We start from the raw sequence: 22,997 nt of genomic DNA, 5'->3' as shown, positions 1-22,997 counted from the left end.
TCTCTCTCTCTCTCTCTCTCTCTCCTTTTATCCAGTGGGGGCCATTGTTGAAAATATGATGGCCCCGGCTTCATTATTATGGGGGACCCCATTCTGTTTGACACATGGATCCCACAACACTGCGTCCTCGAGGGACCCCCGAATTCTATCGTCGTACGTCATAATGATCGACCAATGGGATCGCAACACGTGGCCCTCGATTGTGAGAGCAACCGTCTCTGATGTGGCCATACACGCGCGCCCTCCATGCTGCCCCTCTCGAAGGCCTTTGAGAGGACGAGATGCGCCATGGGCGCCATTGTCCACGTCGAAAATAATCAAATGTGAATGGCAGATAAACAAAACACCATTCTGAAGGAGGATCGTCGCAAATACGTCGATGAGAGATCATCGAAGGTCTCCTCACAACGGCTCTCTCTGGAAGGCTGCTTCGGGATGGAGGCTTCCCGGACCACTAATAGTTTTCGCTTCAAGCTTTTATGTTCCTCTCTCTCTCTCTCTCTCTCTCTCTCTCTCTCTCTCTCTCTCTCTCTCTCTCCAGTAGTGCAGTGATTGTATGGTTTTTGTTTAGGCTGTGTTCGCTCGTCAGTGTTCTTGCTGAACTTCATTACTGAAAATAATGGAATTATAAGACAGGGAGAATTTAACATTTAGACCCTGGGAATTTGCAATGCCTATCTACGCCTCTCAAGTAATATTTGAGAGAGAGAGAGAGAGAGAGAGAGAGAGAGAGAGAGAATCTGCAAGAACTTCTTTGGTATCATCCATAATTTCCGAGGGGATGCCCGAGGTAGGGGTCCCACTTAAGGCTAATGATATGAATGGCGGTTCCTAAGGGCGCACAAATAGTGGCTGGCAGAACTCCCATTCCCCGCTTTATACACAATACGCCAACCGTGAAGCTTCAAGTGGACGCTGAAGGGGACAAGAAGCAGGAGAACACAGGCTCTCTCTCTCTCTCTCTCTCTCTCTCTCTCTCTCTCTCTCTCTCTCTCTCTCTCTCTCTCTCCTAGGCCTTGTATATGTAGCCATTAGCTAATTGAATTGATAATTTGTGAGTGCAGAAAGCTTCTATCAAAATTGGTAACTTGTGGAGAGATTTAGGAAAGATCCAGTATCACTGGCAGACAGTTTTACCTTTGGAATTATTGTACCGAATGTATCCAAGAATATTGTCAAAAAAAACTACTGTACCGATGCTTATATAAAAAAAAAAAAATCTATTACTATTACATTTACCTGATAAGGAAAAGTGGTTAACCGATGTTGTGAAAACGCCACATCCTAATTTAATTATATGCGATGAGAAGTATCCTACTTTTATAAGTTATGACATTATAGTTTACCTTTTATCCGGAAAAATTTTAATTATATTTTCCCTTATGAATTTTATTTTCCTGGAAAGCTTATATGCATCGTCAACATAGATTCTGTTGAAGAGAAATGTTCTGATTTTTCTTTGCAAAACTTTACAGTACATTTTTTTGGAAAATCCCAGAATAGTGGTACCCTGAAATCCCAAAATATGACTCGCAGAGAACCAGTAATTTTGAGCATCTACCTCTTTTAGTTTCTGAATGCATTGGCATTGATGGTTAATGGTATTAATTGATCGTACAAACAACTTCAACCGAATCACCGAACACCAGAATAAACAACGAGTATATTTTTTTATATGCAAGTGTTTAAAGTTGATTTTGTCATCCGAGTTGTTAAAGAGATAAGATGGCTTGATCTTCATTTTTTCGTTTTTTTTTTTCTCCCTAAGAATTTAATCAAAATGCTCTTTTTCCTCTCCTCAAAATGTCTTCTTGTCTCTTTTGCCACTACTTTGCCTTTGGAACTCTCCCTGTTACTTCCATTTTTCCCTCACGGTTATCTTGCCATTCCTTTAGAGGCAAGTTTGTCGCTTTCTTCGAGAATTAAGCTAAACTTCACTTCTCCTTTTTTATGCCTGCTTCCATTGGACAAGGTCTAAATAGCGGGGTTGTCTGTTTCGTCGACATATTTATAATCTCAACCTAGTTAATTAATTCAAATTCATTCAGATTACAAAGTATAAAGATAAGAATTTCCGTCAGGTGTTAATACACACTTGGCAGCTACAACTCTCAGGCAGCAATTTCAATAATTTTAGGACTCCTTCCATTCCTCAAAGGTGAAGCCTTCAGATGGACACGTAAAAGCTACTATTGTGCTGCTCCGTTTCTTCATTCCAAAGCCGATAAAAATTTCAGACATTAGATAATGGCTGTCTTCAGGGCTACACTAGATTTACAAAGGAACCTTACCTCAATGAATAGGTGATCACGGCCAAAATCTGATTAAAAAACGGAGTCCAAAACGAAAACTCAACACAAATTTCAAAGGTCAGAAATAGAAGATTAATCAATTTCACAGGCTAGGATGCTTCTCCATTAATCCTTTGTCTCCGGAAACTGAAGTTTGCGTTAAATTTTTATTCTTAATACTTTTTTTTTCATTCAGATGTGTTTGTGCTTACCTATATCTATTGAGGTGAAGTTCCACTGTAAATTACTGGCTGAAACGACGTTTGGCCTTGGAATGAATAAATTGAACAACAAGGTAACAGTTTTGTTTGTTCCTTGAAGACTTCAGCCATGAGGATTGGAGGAAAATTGTAGATGCCCCGTGTACCTTAGAATTTGACGAAAATAAAAGAAAGAATATATATTATTGAGATGAAAATAAATTGGGGTGTAACTTCCCAATTACCTGTAACTGAACTGTTAATAGCTGCTGGATGAACAACAACTCAACACTAAGCAAATAAGGTTTTTACAATGCCGAATATTCGTAGCAAATTGCCCCCTGTGTTCTCAGGCACAGCCCTGATGCAGGGACTGCAGTCACGGTATATCGGCATAACAAAAGGGTTGTTGCAATAGAGCTATCCCCTTATTGCAGGAATCATACACCACTGCGAGTCAGGATGTCAGGGAATGAAACATCGTGTTCTCATGCCTTTTTTTTTTTATTTGTTCTTCTCTGGACCTGCATTTATTGCGCAGAGATAACATTTTTTTTTTTACTTTTGATGCAATGTATTAATTGTGATAATGATGCTGGTAAAATGTCTTTATCATATCTGACTGCCCAGTCCAAGCATGTTGTTCTTAGTTATGTTTCAGGTAAAGACTTCAGCCACAAAAAATGTGAAGTATTATTGGAGGTAATCGAGAGTGATGACCAGATTTAGGTCATTCGACATGATTATGAAAAATATCCGGGTTCCTCTCTCTCTCTCTCTCTCTCTCTCTCTCTCTCTCTCTCTCTCTCTCTCTCTCTCTCTCTCTCTGTAGAAGAAAAAGTGCATGTTCTCCATCTGTAAACTTGATAAAATCTTTGTATCTTTGTATGGAAGTCCATACAGTTGCATAAAATGTTGAATTAGGCTCCAGTTGTAGAGCATATGGGGTTGGAAAAAGATATACACAAATATACACGGCATTAAAGGGCATAGATGAAATTATAAGACATGGTCTTTTGTAATTTATTAATATGCTTAGACTTTCTACAGTGTGTCTCACGTGATCAGATTATCTAGAATGTTATGATAATATTTTTTTTAGATGAATCGCTGTAAACATGAACTACGAGTAGAAAGTTCCTGGTGGGCAACTTGGATTTTAAACTGCCGTTGATATGATAGCTAATATTAGATTTATTAGATAAGTGGATTTTTCCTTTCCTGTCTTTGAGAACCATTTGCTTCTCCGAATTACACACAAGTCGTAATTGCTGAACAAATTCTTCTCATTAAATTCACTGATAGCATTGTTTCATCAGAATTGTTTATGATGAAAATTTTTCAAAGTTCCGTAGACAGCTCTTTTAGTTTTCAATTTGAGGTTGTGTATAAAAACTGTTGTGCACTTCTCGAACGATTAGAACTAGTAAGGCGGTTACTGCTTAAATGCGCAGTCCACTTCATAAATGGACTTGAACAGAGAATAGAGCGATGCAGTCTGTATCAAGGTCCTGTCTCCTAAGCCTTTGGTGCCGAGAGTACGCGTACAGTCTTGGCTTCACGTGTGGAGCCCGCGCCTACAGACTTGAATTTGACTGTACCAGGCGCGGTTCGTGATGGTGCTATAAACGTTCTGAATTTTCTTTACCATCTTCCTTTAGCCTCCAGAGTGATTGCAGTTTGCCTTTTATTTTACTCTTCCCCTAATTTTCAGTCCACACTTAAGAGATTCTGTGAATTCGTCTCGGTGATCTCACCAAACTTCTTTATTTTATCAAATGAAAGAGGCAAGAGTTTTATCTCTGCTTTTTTATACAATTCTTCCGTGTTTGCGTACATTGCATTATGGGCGCATATGGTGAATACAGTTCAACGACATGTTGTGCATTGAATTCAGATACAAGACAATCACCACGATACCTTAATAGAATACGTTGTTTCCCAAGAGAGAGTGATTTTCTTCCCCATTGTTCAGCTTACTTATCGTTTCCGAGGCTGTTAACGGAACTCAAAAATGGCACCTCGTATTTGGTATTATGGAACTTTGTGTGCCTAGAAGTTATGAATGACGGTTAACCCCTCTGAATCTGATGCAGTTTCGGTGTTCCTGCCAGTGTTTCGTGCATATAAGCTAGTAAAACGCTTTGCGATAAGTCAACGGTACTTGTCTATTTTTCATATGACTCCGAGCGCGAACTCCATCTTTGCTATTAATGGCTGGACAGTTTTTGTATTGCAATGCTTTCCTAAGCATGAAGGATTTCCTTTTACCCTTAATAATAGTTTTGAATCCAAAGGATTCAGTTTCATCCTCAACTATCATATTTCCTCCTGTTTGGACGCACTTCGTTTATTTTGTCAAGTCGCATTGTCTTGTGGCTTTGCTGATGTTTCTGGGAATAGATGACGTGAGTTACTCGTATGAATGCCTCCACCTTTCCCAGTCGTGAAGCAAGCTTCAGGCCTTGCCTTCCCCGATATTCTGTGTATAAAGTAATTCGTTATTAGAGAGCCAATATTTTGGTAAGACTTAAATGACATTGAATATATGGAACTCTTCTGTTTACATTCCTTCTCAAACCTTATGGTATGGTTCATTTGAGCCAGGCCTATCATTATCATCGGAGATTAAAGTCTCTCTCTCTCTCTCTCTCTCTCTCTCTCTCTCTCTCTCTCTCTTTTATAGCAGAGTAACATGGCTGCTCGCATTCACACGGCTAACACGTAGGCTACTTAGGAATGAATCCAGATTGGCTTTGTCCCTTCGATTAATAGCTTTCTGGGTGGTACAGTATTCTAATGGTTCTTACCTTTTTAAACCACACGGCCAAACATGTAGCGAAGTAATATTTCAAAATGCACTCTGTCGGAAATTCTTAAAAACTGTCCTGAGACTTTTCATCATGAGAGACAGTGATAAGCGACAGTAGGAAGTCCATATACACCGAGAGAGAGAGAGAGAGAGAGAGAGAGAGAGAGAGAGAGAGAGAGAGAGATATGGAAGTGCAGTGCTAATAGAGCTGTTGAGGTAGATATCCGCCCAATAAGGGGTAAAGGCTAGAACGGATGGCCTCATGGCATGATCGTCCTCTGAATACCGCTGACAACTCGGGGCTCATAATTTCGTCGGAATTCCAGATAGAGGAGTCCTCTCTCTCTCTCTCTCTCTCTCTCTCTCTCTCTCTCTCTCTCTCTCTCTCTCTCCCATTGAGAATTTTTTTTTTCATCATTAAATGGCAAGTAATCTCTCCGTAATTTTCACACCAGTCATGAAGGTGGTTTAACCCAAAGATTCTCAGACATTCATTAGAAGCTAAATCAGGACTTTGGGATTTTAGAGGAACACCTTTCTCTTTTTGTCCCAAACAAAAGCCCTGTGTCGCGGATAAAGGCTACTCTTAAGTCCCTCTACTAAGTCCACCCCTTCCCGTTAGTATTCCCTTTGGGGTGAAAATTGTTTTCCCTATTAGCATTCAGTGTTTCATTGGACCCTCAGGATTTGGGGGATTAAGGCCCTTCAATCCGTTCCCTTGTCACCTTTTCCTCTTCATTTCATTCTCCTTTCCTTGTTTTCTCATCGTTTCCCGCATTTATAAGTGTTATTATCTCTCTCTCTGCCAGCCTCTCTGCTCTCAAGTTCGATACAACCAAGTTCTGTATGGACTTTGGACATGGCCAGCGCTGTCTCCAGGGTATTGACGTCGTTGAAAAGGCTTTGTGAGCGTAAACAAAGCCTCTCGTAAACGGAAATAAAACTCTGGATTTTATTTTTGTGGATTCTTGCCACTTGTCTTATTTAACAGCAAGAGGGCATTAGTGACTTAGGATGTATAATAATAACAATAATGATAATAATAGTGCCACCTCTTGAGCATCTTTTAAAATTGTGAAATAAATCGTAATCCCAGTTTTGATAACGTGCTTTAGTTCGAATTTTTCCACGGAAAGAAAAGGCTGCTTAAGTTATTTCTCATCTGGATTCAAAGGCATATCCAAAAGTGTCAGTTGTTTGTTGTTTTAGATTTAGCTGGCCTTGTGGCAGCACGGGCTCTTGCTCCTAGAGCAGCCCGTGAAGGTGTCAGGCGGTTGTCAAGTCAAGACGTCATTGTGGCGATTAAAAATACGCACAGATTCTATAAATGATTATTTATGTTTATTTTAAATTTTTAAACGACCGAAAGATGAAAATGAGAGAAAGTGTAATGAAGTTGAATTAATATCAACGCGTCTCTCTCTCTCTCTCTCTCTCTCTCTCTCTCTCTCTCTCTCTCTCTCAAGATGGGGGCCAGGGCGAGGGAGATATTTTGCTGCACACCTTGTATGCAAGGACTGCTAAAATTCTCGTGTTTTCAAAACTGTTTATTTTCTTCATATTTTTCAGGTGTATTTACTTTCCTTTCGATATCCTCACGAAACTGATCTCTCGTGCTCCAAAGAGCACGAACGACCTTTGTTTACGTAGCTCATCAGCACGTAACAGACATTGTTGGAAGGCTACTGAAGGGTGCCTAATTCTCAGGGCTTTGGTCGTCATGACCGTAGTAGAGTTTAGGTCTTGGCCCCGTTACGTCGCAGCATCTTTTTTTTTTTTTTTTTTTTTTTAAGTAAGCTGTGTTTGCGTTGGATCGCCGTTGTTTTCTTTAGGATACCTGAATTCGGGATCGTTCTTCGCTGTTTGTGCGTGCCTTAGCTACTGGTGATTCTTGAATTTTTGAGGATTTGTTTCTGAGATCGCCCCTTCATTGTCCTCCACAAATGAGGGACAATAACGCAGTAGTACAAGTGATTGTGAAGTCATACGATAACCGTGTCACAGAATGCTGACCTCGTGCCAGGGTTACTATATCGAATTGATAGTTTGATTTAGGCCGACAGTAAGGCATAACAGAGGTTGATGACATGGAATGGAATTAAGATTGTTTTAATACGAGTAACTTACAAGTTACTGTAGGTTGTCGAAAGAGAGAGAGAGAGAGAGAAATATGATTGTGGGATTGTGATGTAAGGGATAATTATGGAAGACGAGTGATGGAAAGGGTGCTGATGACAGCGATGCGGGTGTGATGGCAAAGGAATATACGTACCTTGCGCTTAAGGTAGATGGGGTCAGTATGTGTGTGTCCTTAGGGTAGATGGTTGTGTGTGTGCGCCGCTACCGCCATCCTTCCATATTTAGCATTATTTTAGAATTAAGCCTTGATCTCAGTCTGAGAAGGGAAACCAAACGATTATATTTTTTTATGTAATCTGAAGGTTATCGAGATAAGCACTATTTATTTTTCGTAGCAGGTACCATGGGGGGTGCAATATGAATTTTAAATTATTACAGATTATCGAGCTTAGTTTTTGCATAAGACCTTCAGAAAAAGCAGGAAGATTTTACCCGATTATCTACTGGATAGTTGATCGATTGATTATGGCTACTAAAACTGGTGTCACAATATTGGATAGTAATGCTGTGCTATATTATAGAAGCGATTAATACCTCCGTGCGTTTTAACTATTTACAAGATAAATTTTATTCATTGTTTTGAAATATAGAGTATGGATGTCATAAAAGGACAACATATGTTGACTAATTCGTTACTGTAGTAAAAATCTCATGGTTAATAATAATAATAGGAAAATATGATTTTACTAAATTTAGAGATGTAATATTTTTTATTATTTATGAAGTTGCACTGACGACTCCATTTCCTGCAATTGCAACCCGAGACGCTGCTCTCCACTTCCTTTCTCCCAATGCTGTGGTCGTCATCATCATGAAAACAAAGACATAAGAAAATTTCATGCGATATTATTTAGCATCCTTCCTTCTGCCGCACGCTGTTCATCAGCGTCGCATGGCTGGGTGTCCCGAACCGACCGAGACTACCCAATCAAAGTCAGGAGGTGAATAGAAGGACCCCACGAAATGACTGTCCCGCAGCGCATTTTTGCGAGGACGTGATGGAAGGCCAAGCTGCTAGAACGCTGATTGCTCAGCGGGGATCGGAACCATCAAATTCGGCTCTTATGGCCCGGCCCACAGCGACACTGGAAAGCCTCAACGTCACACATGCAGGGAGGGCCGTCGCCATTTGAAAGTTTTATGCTGAAAAGTGATGCGGGAAGGAATAAAAAACTGAATTTATGTTTGGGTGCGACTTCGGGAAATTGAATTCTTGCCTTTGATAAGTTGTTAGCGTCTGCGACTTTGCGTCTTCTCAGTTTATTGCAGTTGCAGACCAGAAGTCTACAGAACGTGATGTTTAGTGCTTGATTATTACATTTAAATGACTCTCAGCATTGCTTATTATTTTTCATCAAAAGCCACATATTAGTAGTAAGTTCTTTTATCTTTGCCGCTTGAAGGCTTATTTTGGATGACTGGTTTTATATATTCACCTGCAAGTTAGCACACCACTGTATGTGTCTTTTAATCTCAATTACGTTGCTTGGGAACTCAACAATCGCTTCTAATGAAGAGATAATGTCTTTGGCCATTATGTGGCTAAGTAAAAAATGTTTGACATAGTCTACAGTTCAGTGGTTATATTAAAATCACTATGAAGAGGTGACGAAAGTTGATTTTGAAAATAAGATTCAACTCTTCGAACTTTATTTATATTGTCAGAAACAGGACTGCTTTGTCGCCCTACACCAAAAAAGCAGAGGTTCCTCCTCTACCTTATTCTCTGGCCGGTGTTATTTCATTCCTGGGTGTTTAGAACATTAAAATGTGCTCTGGAATCTTGGCAAAAGAAAAATTATTCGGTGTCGATCGGCAGTGTTCCTTCGTGTAAACAACATTCACTGTAGGCGGAAAGGGGAAGTTATTTACTGCTGCAGTTTTACTTGCTATTAACAAACAGACTCCTTACATTTGTGGAATCTTTCGTAAGCCAATACAAAATGAGAGAGAGAGAGAGAGAGAGAGAGAGAGAGAGAGAGAGAGAGAGAGAGAGAGAGAGAGAGAGAGAGAGAGGTATGGTGTACCTAGTGTACCATTCCTCCAAAAGCCGTCAAGATGAAAAAGCTAAATGCAAAGTTTAGGAATCTCTCTCGCCATAAGCAGTCTGAGTACTAATTGTCACTTACTGTCTGTCTTATAATTCGCTAGAAGTAGATCGTGCACCTGACCTTCTCTGAACACTTTTTCTTCCCATCTACCTTAGAGAAAAGAGTGAGAAGTAAATAAATAAATAAATAGATAAATAAACAAACAAGCTTCTAAGTGTGGGAGACACAAGTCTCCTCCGTATTGACTGTCTGGGAAGACGGCTTGGCCCCCTCCCTCCCCCAGGCATGCGCGCCAGATATGCTAGACACGCCAGATCGACCTTTGAACGCTTGTTTTAATTTTAAGTGTGCAGCTTTTATTCAAAAAGGGCAATTTTGCTCCGGGTTTATTATGGTTTTATTGGCTTTGATCTGTGCTGGGCCCTGGTTTAGTGGAATCTTAAGCTAGCTTTTATTGGCTCCTATCTTCGTTTTTCTGTTGCCTTCTAATTCTAGGGTGACGTTCTCTTGAAGTCTGTGGGGCTGTTTGCCGGCGTGCCTTTCGAGGTTCAAATAATGTTGATCTCTTTTTTTTTCTTTCTTTTATTGCGTGGATAGCGATAGAAATGCAATAATATTTTTGTTATGTCTTCTAGGATTCATTGCATATTGTCATTATTAATATTAGTATTAGTAATATTATTGCTGTTTTGCTATTTATATGCGTATTTTGTTTTCACTTAACGATTTTGTTGTAAGAGGATCCTGTGTTGATAAGATGATGATTTTATGGTATTTTTCATAACGTTTCTTTTTTCTTTTTTCATCTGATTTTTATGCCATGGATGTTTCCTTTTATTCATCTTTCCTTGTTTCTTGGTTTTGATAGATGCCTTACACCCTTTTCCCGTTGTTAAAGTCTATTGCGCTTTTGCCAAAGGCTTCATGACCTCCAGAAATCCATAAACGATGAACGCTGAAAGAGACCTCGTTTGCTCAGCTCAGATCTCAAGCAATAGAACCGTTTTCAGCGGAGAATCCCACGCACAAAGGATGCGGGACAGGAATGCATTGCCGGTAATCAGCAAACAGTTAAACTGTCATCCTAACCGCCAGCAGATGACCGCAATCACCTCCTTAACTACCTTGCAATTAACTCGTAAAAGGAAGTTCGAACCGCAAAAGGGGAGTTAATTTACACAGCAATTCTGTAATTAAATACCTTTGTTTCGCCAGTGGCGCAGAGAAAAATTATAATGGACTCCTTTTGGCTCTGCGACTGCAGAGGCGCTCCGTGGCGGCGAAGCAAGCAAAGGAAGTTGTATATGTAACCTTTTTTTACTCTCCGGGTTATGTAGAGGTACCGGGAGAGTGGAAAAATGATAACAACTACTGCCATAGAAAGACGTTAGGTAATTGGCTCTGGTTGTGTACTTGGTGATTAAGAAGTTATGTTTTTATTTTATATTCAGTTCACACAGAGGTACTCGAAGGGTGGAAAAATCTATTACTTTTACAGCCATAGAGAGATGAGAGTTAATTAGCTTTTGTTTTGTGTATGGGCTTGTTGATTGAGGATACGCATCTCGAGTTCTTGCGTGGCGTCAGGAAATTGAACGGGTTAAGGATTTTCGTGTACTGGCAGGTGGTGTTTGGCTTTCGAAATTACGGCATCAGTTCATCTTCTTGAAATGGATTCTGTCATTTCTACGATACTAAGTTACGTCGGTGTTGCCGATAAAGGAGCAAAGACTGATGACATAATTGGTGACATTTTTATTTCATGACGCTGAAAAAAAAAGTACTTCAGTTTGTACCCCAACAACGTGAGTAAAATTCGTTTTCCGATCAACTTTCTTAGGCGCTAATTCTTGGGTCCTGTTTCATTGCTATTGTCATGTGGTATCGCTATAGCTTAAAATACCACAGTTTTTTTTTGTGATAAAACCATTTATAAAAAGTTTTGATGTGTTATTTTTTGTTCAGAGACTTTATATGTTTTTGTAACTTATATTTGTTCATTTGAGCATCGAATTTTACACATTATACTTGCACAATTTCCATCAAACGAGTTGTTTCTTGAATGTATTAAATGAACTGAATTTGGCTTTCTAATTAAGGGTCAACAACTGGTGTAAATTGGCACTTAATGTAATTCTGATACCTCTTTGCAGTAATAAAATGTGCTAAAATGCTAACAAGAGAAGTCCCACCCGTCTCCCTCGCTCCTTCTCAGATAATTTTCTTTGCAAACGTGAAAAAAAATGGTAATACAGTCGGGTCCATTAAAGGCAAACCGTGACCCGAGGCTGTATCCGCGAGACAAACGTTTCTCGGTTTAGTTTACGCATAAAAAGAGTGGAAGACATTGGGTAATGAATAAGATTAAAATTAAATCTACGTAAGGCAGAATACTGCCCGGGGAGGTGGTTGCTGGAAGTAAAACATTTCTTAGATTACGCTTCGTCAGGCTAATGAAGCTGCCCCTTAGCACCTTCTTACCTCCCCCCCCCTCACACCTTCCTACCACCTCACCTCCCTTCATCAGATCTAGTTATGTCCCTCCCTCCCTCTTCCTCCACCTCCTCTCCCCTCCCAGGAGGCGCGTTCCAATCGCCTGATTCTCGGCTTCGGGTGGCCGTGATTGGTATTTTAATTAAAGTTTTCCCTCCAGGGCTGAACTTTGCCCACCGATGTGATACTGATTAATGCAATTCCTCGATTAAGAAGCATTTGCTCTGGGTGACGCTTGGCTTGCATTACATTATCGTCGGAGGTAATTGCTTATCGATTGGATTATCTCATTTGTTCGTGTAATTCAGAAGCGCCGGTGAAGAACGGCGGGTTTTATATTTGTTACAAACGATTGTGGTGGAGAATAGAAGAAGTTGAGATGTATGTTAAAAGTGACGGGTATTTTCATAATAAAAGGGATATTATACTGTGATGCAAAGAGTAATATTACGAATAGTGGAAGTGACTTTTGGTGTTGATCATCTAAATCGCGACTTGATTTTTTAGAACCACCGTGGCAAAGCTCTGCCTCACACTCCTTGCAGACCTTGAAAGTGATTCAGTTCATAGCGCTTAGTTCAAAGAGACATTGACCAGTCAATCGTTACTCTCTCTCTCTCTCTCTCTCTCTCTCTCTCTCTCTCTCTCTCTCTCTCTCTCTCTCTCTCTCTCTCTCGTCATATACCATAAAGGTAAATCCATTTGATAGCGCTTAGTCCAAAGAAACATTGATCAGCCAACTCTCTCTCTCTCCCTCGATGGCTGCTAACATTGGTGGTGGTGATGACGACGACGAAGTGGTGGTGATGCTGCGTCCTACAGACAAATAGCTGCGTCCACTTGTCTGGCTTCCGAGATGGTGACTGCGGGGCTTAAACGAGGCTCCTTTGATTGAGAACTTCATTACGCAACTTGATTATCCGGTATCCGCTTAATTGCAGTCCGGAGTCCTGATTCATAATGGTTCTTAATTATTGTCTCGGCCGTTTTTACTCTTGTTGTTCGTGTGTGTTTTAGCGCTCTCCCCACTCCTCCTGTATCTAATGCTACTGTACTACTACTACTGCTACTACTACTATTACTCTTGCTATTACTGTTACTACTAATATTACTATTGCTATTACTGCTACTACTAATATTACTACTTGCATTTCATGGTGACGATGATTGCAGATATCACATGGTTTAGGGTTCAAGAAAGTTCTGGGCGAGTTTCCCCGACGTCCGAATTCGTTCAGATTAGTCTCGTATACTTTATATTAGGTTACGAATCTCATTCCGTTTCCTCCTCTATCACCGATGAAGGTCCCTAATGCACGGCCAGTGGCGTAACCTCTTCTGCTCTAGTGTTACGCAGTGGGTCCTGTTGTTACGTGGTTCTAATCTCAGATTTTTCCTTGGGACGTCTATGGCAAGTTTGTGACGGGATCTCTCTCTCTCTCTCTCTCTCTCTCTCTCTCTCTCTCTCTCTCTCTCTCTCTCTCTCTCTCTCTTCCAGTTACTCAGTCGTATTCACAGTTATTGAGTTACTGTTCTATCTTGGTTGTCAGGAACGGTGTTACCTCTGTTCTTTCATTCTTCCATATTCTATTCCTCGGTCTCCATACCCTTTTCAGATACTGAAACTGCCGGTGTGTATTTATTTAGCATTTCTGACTTACACACGAAAAAATTAGAATATATTACCCAGACACTTCTCTTTAATTTAATCTGAACTTCTTTGTGAGTACTGATTTTCATTGCTCCTTGAATCGTTCATTTTTCACATTGAAGAGCTGGTCTGTCAAAACACAAGGAGTGAAGCCCAGAAACTTTGTTGCTCTTGCGTTAACTGGGCGTAGTTTTGGTCAGCCTGGTCCGCCCTGGTCTCTAGCCTTAAAGAAATAATTTGAACTCTGCCTCAGTAAATTGTTGGGATTTGTTATTGTCTGTTCACTGGCCATTTGGCTCTGGTTTGATTAAACGTTCTCACAATACAAGCGCTTTCGTGAAGATAACGGTCACAAGATTCAGTCAGCAGCATTATTCCTTCGCTTCATCAGTTAACAGCGAATTTTTTGACATTTTCGTATGATATCCCTGGGTCTCATGGAAGTCTTTAAGAAAGATATTTTATCATCTACACTCTTAAACTTATTTGTTATTGATACTTACACTTTAATTGAGTCATGTGAATACTTTTATTATATGCGCTTGTATCTAATTTGTGAAGGTAGTATTTATATACCTGCAATTTGCCCTTGTATCTAATTTGCAAAGGTAATATTATATATATATATATATATATATATATATATATATATATATATATATATATATATATATATATATATATATATATATATATATGCAGTTTGCAATTATACATGGACACAGTAAAGATATTTCTCAATCCTGATACATCATGAACATCTTTTTACATATCTTTTACTAACCTTTTAAGCGTATTACTTTACGTGACGCAAGGCACCACAAAATCGAACGGGCTTTTAAAGTTAATTTAGTTCCGGCGCCTTTATCCTTCTACATTCACATAAGCCATTGTGGCCGAAGCCCCTGAAAATTCCCTCGCGGTCGTGTAAGCCCTTTTTGTAAACCTCCTCTCCCCTGCATTCCCTTAATAAACTTTAATTCCCCATAGAAATTATCCCCCCATCTTAAATGAACATCCCTCCAACCCATTCTTGTGGTCAAGCACCTCACTCACCCGATATCCTTGAGCAGACAGCCCGCCTCCGTTTGATTTTTCATCGCTGGGTCATTTTTACAATAACGACCCATCAACGCTGTTCTGCGGAACATTCAAAAGCTCTTAAGGGACCCACAGCGGGGCTTTGAATGTCCATGTGATAGATCGTGTACCTCGCCCAGGGGTCATGGGCCGTGGGCCATGGGATGAGTTCTTCAATAATCATCGGTTGTTCTATGCAGTGGATTCTGGTCGGTGCGCCGATTTCATTCATAACGGATTCATGGGCTCTCTCTCTCTCTCTCTCTCTCTCTCTCTCTCTCTCTCTCTCTCTCTCTCTCTCTCTCTCGACGGAGGTTCTGCTTGGGAAAAACGAGTAAGTCGAAGGAATCCTTTTTAATTAAACTATCAGTTTCTAAATCAGGAAGTGAATATGTAGCTGATATTCCTGAAATTGAAAATTTTGTGTAAGGCAGTAGACAATTTTTTATACGAAAATGTGATTGAGCTGGAATATGAGTACAGTGCTTTTATGCTTTTAGAGGCATCCACTTTTCTGCAAAAAAGAACAAATCATAATGGCTCCTGTAGAACTGCCTCATTAAATTTAGCACCTTTCGCTGTATATAAAAATTTGATTGACGTTTCATGGTGATTTTTTATGCTGCAAATATATTTTTGTTTTGATGCCGCAAAATCGATTAAAGAACCCTGTGATTTAGCAACTAAGAGACGAAAATAATATCACTGGTATGGGAATATGAGGCGAATTCTAGCACATGTGCACAGTAACAAAGATGTGCAGAAGAGATGGCAGAGCATAGTCGACGTATGCCCTCTTTTGTTTCACTGGACGTCATTTGCTGAATGGGCCAGCACCTGTCGTGAATTCGAGACAGGTGTTGATTACACCGTCGGTCATCTGACACCGGCGGGGACACCTGCTTTTAGCACTGCAAAGGGTTGTGTCCAGTGATTGGTAATGCTCGACGTCTTAATGCTACGTCATCTAAAGTCTTCATTTGTGAATTTGGTGTAAGTGTGTGGATTTTACGTTATAGTATGCAGTGATTTCTCTCTCTCTCTCTCTCTCTCTCTCTCTCTCTCTCTCTCTCTCTCTCTCTCTCTCTCATAATAGACAAGAAAGTGTATTGAGTATAAAAATTGTTTGATTCTGCTGTAAATGAAATTGTTTATACGTCAGGTAATATAAACTTTTCACGTTAGAAAAACCCCGCTTTTTTTTTTTTCAAGACCTATGGAACGGGCAGGAAAAACACCATTTTTCTTTTTTTTTTTTTTGCCAAGACGTATGGAACGGGGAGCACTGTAGATAAATCAATTTCCTTCTTAATAGAGCTGAAGTTGTAGTTTTGGAGATACGCAATAAGCAGAATTGCTCCTTGCAATACAAATCGCTAAAAGTTAAGTATACCTTAGTTTAACCAGACCACTGAGCTGATTAACAGCTCTTCTAGGGCTGGCCCGAAGGATTAGGTTTATTTTACTTGGCTAAGAACCAATTGGTTACGTAGCAACGGGACCTACAGCTTATTGTGGAATCCGAACCACACTATACCGAGAAATTAATTTCTATCACCAGAAATAAATTCCTCTAATTCTTCATTGGCCGGCCGGAGACTCGAACTCAGGCCTAGCAGAGTGCTAGCCGACAACTCTACCGACTCTTCCAACAAAGAACTAATACAAATAGTTTTGTTGCGGTTCATTCATCTGATGCCATAATGCACTCTGTTCTCTTTCATTTGCTGACGCATGATTGAGACAAAATGGAGAAACTAGTGGAACTTAGCCACAAAAGATGAGGTAAACCATTCCCGAAATAAGAGATTAAATGCTAGAGGGAAAAGTGGACCAGATCGAGAATCTTCGAGCTTATTTACTGAAAGTTGTATAATCGAACAATTTTATTTTATGATCATGCTTTAAGAACGTTTGTTTTATCGAAGTGAAAAACATTGTTATGGTTGCTGAACTAGTCAGCTGTATGTTTCACGTGACTTTGAAATCATTTGTTTTCATGTAAAGTCGTATGCTCCCAATAGATTTCGAACAGGATTTTCAGTGTTGATGGTTTTAATGAATTACTGCTATTAATAGAAGCAATAGTGTTGTTTTGTTGTGGTATTAGCAACAATAATACACATTTACTTATGCTAGTGCAACAATATTGTTAGTTTTTTATTTTAATATATTAAAATTTTTATAGTCTCTTAATTCATTTCAACTCACGTAATTGCCTTGTCTATCTCTTTATATGGCCCTGAGCTGAAATAAAAGACATTATTATTATTATTATTATTATTATTATTATTATTATTATTATTATTATTATTGTTATTATGAAGTGTTACGAATAATTTTCTATTTTGCTAAGAAGAATTAAACTTCCCTTCATCATCTTTTCGAGCCCGACATTCCTCTGGACCTACCCCCTCCCACCCCCTTCCCCTGCCTTCCTCCTTTTTCTTCCAGGTTTACGTTCCCCACCCACCACCCATCCCCCCAGCCCTCCCTCCTTGCGGCGTAACCGTTCGACGTGCGGTGATGTGGGGAGTGTGTCGGGCGGCCGAGTTGTGGTTATGCCTATTTGTCCCCACCACACTGCTCACCTGACTGGCCTCCCCATCCCACCCCTCTCCCCCCACCCTTTACCTGTATCCTCAATACACTCCCCACCCCCTCCCTACTCTGATGCCTGTTGCTTATATCCCATATCCGTTTTGCCGGGATAGGCGAGGATATATCGGCTCACTGTAGAGTAGTTGCAAATTAATGAGTAACTGCCATTTTGTATTTTTGTGTTTTTATTTTCGAGTTGTGTGCTTAGCCGTTGTATTTCTGCGGAACAGCAGACGCGGACCTCATTTGCCTTGTCTGTCGTCATCCTTCGATTTAAAGCGAAGAGGAAAACAGAGATTCTTTGATTGATCAGGCATCATATAGAAAAATCCTGGTAATTGAATCGTTAACCTAGCTGGTTGCAGTGTCTTCTCTTGTTCTAGAGGAGGACTGATAATGCATTTTCTGTCTCTCTTTCCACTCACCCTTTGCGATATTAAGTCAGACCCAATTTTCACTTTCTTAACCTTTTCTAATTAGATTTCCGCTTTTATTTCATAATAGTGGGAAGATGCATTCCTTCCTGCCTGTTAGAAAGTAATCGGAGAGTTTGTTTTCATCAAGCGAAGTCTATAAACAGGATGTTTGATGGTTAGATGTCGGCGGCAGCCTCAGTTCCCCTACATCCGGAGTTCAATATAAATAACGCATTTCGGCCTCCTAGGATGTAATTACATCGATCCCTTTTCTAGGCCTTTGTGGATGGGAAGGCCCTTTCCTAAGGCTTAATCCGTAAGCTTTCGGATTGCATTGTGACCCATGACAGCTTGCACATCAGTGCTAAGCTTTGATATATATATATATATATATATATATATATATATATATATATATATATATATATATATATATATATATATATATATATATATATGTATGTATGTATGTATGTATGTATGTATGTATGTATGTATATCATATATACATATATGATATACAGTATATGTTATAATATGTGTATATATATATATATATATATATATATATATATATATATATATATATATATATATATATATATATATATACATATATATATATATATAATTATATATATATATATATATATATATATATATATAATTATATGCAAATTTCATTTCTTTGTGCGGTTCTTAGCCTTGGAGTCAATCCTCCCCTTTTATCGGAGCATGAGATTGGTCAACACAGGATTTTTAAAGAATGACCAGAAAATAAAAAGTCAGTTGGTTTATGGGTTTGTGTATATGAACTTGGTTCGACCTATATCAGGTCAACTTGTATTTACAGTTCAAAAGAGGTTTGATATTGGCTTACCGTTCTTGAACAATTTTTGACAGTCTCTGTACAAATTCCATTACCTAGGCATCAGCTAATGTGGGCAATGAAAACGCTATATCGGAGGAATATGACCATTGGATTCTATTTATCAGTAAAACGTAATTTTTCATAACATGCAATATTTGAGGTCAGATTTTAGCACGAATGCGATAAAAAAAATAAAAAAATAATTATCTTTAGCTAGAAAATTTTGAGTCCTTCGATGAAACATAACTGAAAAGTATCGTCGGGTTCAAGAAACTAATTGACTGACTGACCTAATTCATAATTCACATTTGCGTTGCAATTACCCGAGTCATCGACGCCAAAATTCCAGGGAATAATGATTGCAATATTGAATAATAAGGTACCAAATGCCTCTGTACAAACAGTAGTTATTTTATTTGCCATGTAAATCATGTTCCGTAACCTGAACTTGGAATGTTCATATTACATTTGAGTTTTCATAGAAAACAAGATTAAAGTTGCGTGTTATTAAGAGCCTCAGAAGAAAGCAAAATTTCCTTACTCATATATGTATATGTATGTATATACATATATACAGTACTACATATATATTTAGGAATTTCAAAGTAAAGGTATTTATTTTTCGTACATGTGTTTGGTAAAATCGTTATCAGTTGCTGCGTAATTTAACATATTCAGTTAAGAATGAGTCTCGCATGATTGTGTAATACACATGAGGAGATACACATACATTTAATATATTGTATACATTATATATATACAATATATATATATATATATATATATATATATATATATATATATATATATATATATATATATATATACATATATACATATATATATATATATATATATATATATATATATATATATATTTATATATATTATATATATACTGTATATGTTAATTCACGCAGCGCATTTTACCAAACAAATATGTGAAAGGTAAGCGCTTTAACTTCGAAATTCCTCAATGTTTCTCCTTTCAAATAGCCTCCGGCGATGTTAAAACAGTGGTTGATGTTCGCAGATGCATCCGAAAAATACTCCAGCGATGTTTGTAATACATCCTGTTACTGCACAGAATTCACCTTATGGATGCTGGTCCCGAATAGAACAAATCGCTAAGATGAATCGAGTCGTTCCGAGTTAGCGGATGGTGTATATAAAGCTGTGCGCCTTTGGTATGCGCCTGCTACCTCGCGAGAGAGAGAGAAAAGTGGATTCAGACGATAAGTTTTATGTCACATAGCAAAATAATATTATTACCGTCCGACTCGATTCCAGCTTGCTCTTGTGTCCGACTGCATTTTTCGCGTGCCTGTCGTTACAACTTACTGATTGTACGCGATTTATGCTGGGGTCGAAGTGCGGGTTTTTTTTTCCGCTCTGTTGTTGCTAGCATAACGTCATTAATGTTTTTATTTTTATTTTTTCTAATAGATTTCAGCGGGTTGCGTCATATTGTTTATTGGTGTGGTTTTGCCTGCCCTCTTGTCTTTTAGTCGCATTTTTATACTTTCTGTTAAATTTCAGTGGGTTGCGTCATATTGTTTATGGTGTGGTTTTGCCTACCTTCTTCTCTTTTAATACAATTTTTAGTTTTCTGTAAAAGAAAACTATTGTGCCGGCTTTGTCTGTCCGCCCGCACTTTTTCTGTCAACCCTCAGATCTTAAAAACTACCGAGGCTAGAGGGCTGCAAATTGGTATGTTGATCATCCACCCTCCAATCATCAAACATACCAAATTACAGCCCTCTGACCTCAGTAATTTTTATTTTATTTAAGATTAAAGTTAGCCATGATCTTGCTTCTGGCAACGATAAAGGACAGGCCACCACCGGGCCGTGGTTAAAGTTTCATGGGCCGCGGCTCATATAGCATTATGCCGAGATCACCGAAAGATAGATCTATTGTCGGTGGCCTTGATAATGCGTTGTACAGAAAACTCGATTGCGCTGAAGAAACTACGGCGCATTTTTTACTTGTTATATTTTCTGTTTAATTTCAATGGGTTGCGTCGTATTGTTTATGATGTGGTTTCTGTCCCTCTTCTTGTCTTTAGAAGCTTTAGATTTTTACGTTTCTTGCTGTTTCCTCTAATTTAGACGAAATTTGCAGGAAGTTACGCTCGATGATAGTGTAAGCTGTGATTGTGCGTCTGTTCAGTAAGTCCTATTCATTTATTAGTGTTTTCATCTACATCTTTTCTCCATTTTTGTAGAAAACCATAAAAATGGATTGTTTATTGCTACTGAATCGCTTTAACCCATTTATGCATGTAGATATATAGTCAGACGTTTCTCATCTTTGTACCTCACATCAGTTGAGTTGCATTCATGGTGACATCTACCAGCGCATTTTTATTACTTAAGAACTCTTACTTCATATCATTTGACAGTACTTGAAAATTCTTGGGGGATATCATTTGACAGTACTTGCAAATTCTTTGGGGATATCATTTGACAGTAGTTGAAAATTCTTTGGGTATATCATTTGACAGTACTTAAAAATTCTTTGGGGATATCGTTTGACAGTACTTAAAAATTCTTTGGGGATATCATTTGACAGTACGTACAAATTCTTTGGGGATATCATTTGACAGTGCTTGAAAATTCTTTGGGAATATCATTTGACAGGACTTAAAAATTCTGGGGGGATATCATTTGACAGTGCTTAAAAATTCTTTGGGGATATCATTTGACAGTGCTTGAAAATTCTTTTGGGATATATTTGACAGTACATAAAAATTCTTTGGGAATATCGTTTGACAGTACTTAAAAATTCTTTGGGGATATTTGACAGTACTTTAAAATTCTTTGTGGATATCATTTGACAGTACTTAAAAATTCTTTGGGGGTATCATTTGACAGTACTTGAAAATTTTGGGGAGATATCATTCAACAGTACGTATGCGTTACTTACAGAGAAAAATTCTAGCAAAGGAAATTCGTGTTTTTTTTTTTTTTTTTTTTTTTTTTTTTGCTATTTTAAGATTCCCCGAAAACAAAACCTGTCACTTTTATGCAAAACTGGAAGTGAAAATGATCGTCGCCGATAAGAACCAAAGCAAACTTTGGCAGACACTTTTCCGACAAAATGTGACAATCGATCGAGACGAGTGAATCCGTCCGTCCGCGGCTCTCGTCGAAAAGGTCACTTGCGCCATTGCGAGAGGTTTGCATTATATTAGCCGCGGCGGAGGGGTTTGTCTTGTAACGCTCTTCGTAAAGGGTTGTATTAGATGGTGTTAACTGTCAGCGAACGCCCGCTATCGCTGACTTGACAATTTTGGGTCCGTCCGGTCTCGCTGCTCTGCTCTTGGAGAGAGAGAGAGAGAGAGAGAGAGAGAAAGTCTTGGATTTTTCAATATACTGTAGTATCCAGACAGGCTTTCTGTCTAGGACCGTTTTTTATGCTAAAATTATGTAGATGTTTCTGGTGATGCAAATAAAACAGAACTTTGTGTGTTATATTATTATTATTATTATTATTATTATTATTATTATTATTATTATTATTATTATTATTATAAAAGTATATAGATGTTTTTCGTAAGGCAAATAAAATAGAAAACTGGAGGCGTTATAGTGTTATTATTATCATTATTATTATTATTATTATTATTATTATTATTATTACTAAAAGTATGTAGATTTTTTGGTAATGCAAATAAAAGAGAAAAGTGGAGGTGTTATATTATTATTATTATTATTATTATTATTATTATTATTATTATTATTATTATTATTATTATTATCCAAAATGTACTCCTCTTCCTATGGAACCTGAAAAGAGAGGCATAATGTTTGACATAGAACTTTACCAAGAACTGTATGTCATGTGTGGGAGATAGCAAATAAATCAATACATGTGTAAGTTGTATATTTTGCCCCTTTTATTCAATCGGGTTGCCATGACTTGAAATTGCTCTGTCATCATACATCATTAATTTCGCCGTAAGCAATGTGTCCATTTTTCAATACCGTACAGCAGTCGTCACTGCGTTGAAGACTCCTTTCCGTCTTTTTCCAAAATTGTGTTTTTTGTAAGTGATAAAATATATCTTTCTTTTATCATCTATGAAAAACATGTGATGAAAGTTGTGATTTTTCTCAGATAGTATGCACATGCTTGAACGCACATGTTTCTTGCAAAGAATTTGGTAAAAAAAAAAAGACTGAGATTTATAATTGGCTTTTGATGGGAAAATTCCTTGAAGATTTTCAAACATGGGTAGGAGGAGTGACATTCTCTCTCTCTCTCTCTCTCTCTCTCTCTCTCTCTCTCTCTCTCTCTCTCTCTCTCTCTCGAGAAAACACACACACACACACACACACGAACCATAAATATGGAAGGAAATTTTGGATCGAAAACTCACAGCAGAAA

At 38.4% G+C, this 22,997-nt stretch overlaps 1 protein-coding gene across 17 annotated transcripts in view; it reads left to right on the top strand.

Annotated features, from left to right (window-relative positions):
* The window catches only part of ci (cubitus interruptus), a 585,789-nt gene that overhangs the window by 301,664 nt on the left and 261,128 nt on the right, over positions 1-22,997 (top strand). The gene's annotated exons all lie outside the window — the stretch shown is intronic.

Source organism: Macrobrachium rosenbergii, chromosome 51 (assembly GCF_040412425.1).
Source record: "Macrobrachium rosenbergii isolate ZJJX-2024 chromosome 51, ASM4041242v1, whole genome shotgun sequence".
NCBI lineage: Eukaryota > Metazoa > Arthropoda > Malacostraca > Decapoda > Palaemonidae > Macrobrachium > Macrobrachium rosenbergii.
Note: the sequence above shows the minus strand (reverse complement) of the source record. Positions and strands in the feature narration are given on the sequence as shown.